This window comes from Acipenser ruthenus, chromosome 15 (genome assembly GCF_902713425.1).
Source record: "Acipenser ruthenus chromosome 15, fAciRut3.2 maternal haplotype, whole genome shotgun sequence".
Taxonomy (NCBI): Eukaryota; Metazoa; Chordata; class Actinopteri; order Acipenseriformes; family Acipenseridae; genus Acipenser; species Acipenser ruthenus.
In genome coordinates, this window is record NC_081203.1 from 2,696,742 (window position 1) to 2,699,389 (window position 2,648).

The following is a 2,648-nucleotide window of genomic DNA, read 5'->3' on the forward strand; positions in this document are numbered from 1 at the left end:
GAATTCACGGACTCGATTCGAGTTTGCAAACGTTTTCTGACGTCGGTGGAATGATTTAAAAAAAATAATAATAATCTGATGCGTTACGCGCGGCATGATTTTGCAGAATTATATGTTTTTTACTACAGTAAGCCTCACAGGCATACTTAATTTTGGAGAGTAAATTTGGGAGTACGTGCAAACGATACCGGGGCCAAGAAATGTTAGGCAATAGGTTTTTACAGCGGGGATGCATTTGGTCTACTGGTGTGGTTATTGTAAGACCTGACCTGGAAACCAGTACAGTAAATGGAAAGATATGCCTGTTAAGAGATAAAATATTCAACAAAAAAATCCGCTAGAGGGCGCCCTAACACAATATAAACTAGAAAAGGCGTCTGGAATTCCTCTCCACTGTGATGCAGCATACTGTACACGCACTCACTCACTCACTCACTCACGCATAGTAATCTTAGACTACACTATTACAGTCTTTGTTAATCCTTCGGCAGGCTAGGAAAGACACATGCTGTGGACTTAGCTGTTTTTACATTTTACATGTTTTAATTGAACTGCTTACAACACTAGCAAGTTGTATTTACTTATTAATTGTGCATTCCATGACCGTCACTTGATTTATCTGTTATCAATGTTAAAGAATATTAGAATATTATTATTATTATTATTATTATTATTATTATTATTATTATTATTATTATTATTATTATTATTATTTATAGTTCTGTCTCTTAGCATCCCTATTCTGTTTTGGGCATGCGTGTCTTAACCATATAAGGAATGCCCATGACAATACTCTATCACAGTATACAATGAACGATATATTATACACTGGGAAGAGGAACTGCATTCTCTTGAAGTGTATTGGGGAGTGCAGCTGCAGGTGTTGGGGGATCCTGGTAATTTGTCCTCGCTGTAAATTGCTAATTCAGACCCCCGCCCCCAACAGAAGTCTGTTTCCTCGGGGCAGTACAGTTTCAAAGCAATGCAGTAGTTCTGTGTGGTACATTGTTTCCTGTAATATACACACACCGCGGTAGATTCTAAAGGAACAGCGTTGCACACCGAGGATCTGAACCCACACACAATATCGCTTTGAACCGGCTCTGGCTGTTGGCAGAGGGGACTGTACTTACTGGGAACGCCCTTCCGTCACGTTTCCCTGGAGCGATGCATTCCATTGTTGGCAGCTGCCTGTCACGATCAAACACAGCACTGCAGATATCACCCGCGCCCGCCGCTACCGTGAGAGACGTGTTTTAAATGCATGTAGACTGTGGTGAGGCTTTAAAGGAAGGAAATGCTATAGAATTTAAAAAAAACAAAAAAACTGTGCAAGTGACGAGAGTATCAGCCACGCCCTTTTTGACGCATCACATTTATGAGAGGCTGTGATTGCCCGTGATTCAGCGAGCTGTTCAGGGTGCATTCATGATGAGGCGTGCAAGGTCAAGCGCAGGCTTACTGTGCGGCCGGTATATGTAGAGCTGGATAGCTGGAAGACAGCTGCGATCTTCCTCTCCCTTCTCAGCTAGGGTCAGCATCGCTGTTTGAACTGATCGTGCTGATTAGACAGTGGTTCAAAATCAAATCAAATAGTACACATCAAACAGACAGTCTGCAATTCACCGTGGCAGGTGGCTCTTGGCTTACACGGACGTATTAATAATTCGTTGAGAGGTACGGTCTCCTAATAACGTGGTCTAATTCTATAAGTAACGTCGCGTTTGGGTGCGTATTTAAAAGTTCATCGTGCACTGCTGTTTAAATGTTTGTGCATTCCCCTCTATTCACACCACTGTTCATTAAAGTCACACCTCTCCCTTATTTACACCACTCTGCAGTACTCTGTCGTTTTCATATTAGGAATGATTCGGCTGAGGTGTAAGGTTGAGGCGAGGGTAATACAATGGAATATAACATTAGCGTGTGAATAGAGACCGTGGTGTTGCTCGCTATTTACACGCCGCAGTGGTATAACGACCAGTATACCAAGCTGGTTGTACCGCTCTGCCAAGCTTCACAACGCCGCTATCAATATTATTGATCGTATTTATTATTATTATTATTATTATTATTATTATTATTATTATTATTATTATTATTATTATTATTTATTTCTTAGCAGACGCCCTTATCCAGGGCGACTTACAATCGTAAGCAAATACATTTCAAGTGTTACAATACAAGTAATACAATAAGAGCAAGAAATACAATAGCTTTTGTTCAAGCAAAGTACAAGTGTGACAAACCACAATTCAATAATACAGCAGATAATAGTGATAGTTACATCAGGATATGATTAAATACAAAATACTACAGGTTAAACACTTGGCAGATTACAGTATTCTGAAGTACAGGATTAAGTGCAGTAAAATAGGGGGCAGATAAGAGCAAAATAAAGCATATTTAAATGAAGGGTGATAGTGTCCCAGGATACAAACAGAGGAGTTCTACAGGTGCTGTTTGAAGAGGTGAGTCGTTAAGTCAGTGATTATATATTTTTTTCATCTGGATGTAATTTAAACATCCCATTACAGCGGTTCGGCTCTGTGTTCCAGTTATGCCCGCTGATTCGTAATCTATTTTAAACCCCGCTGTCGTGGCCGGGGGGAGGCGCCAGCCTGTATTTTTCTCCGTGCCCTGTACGG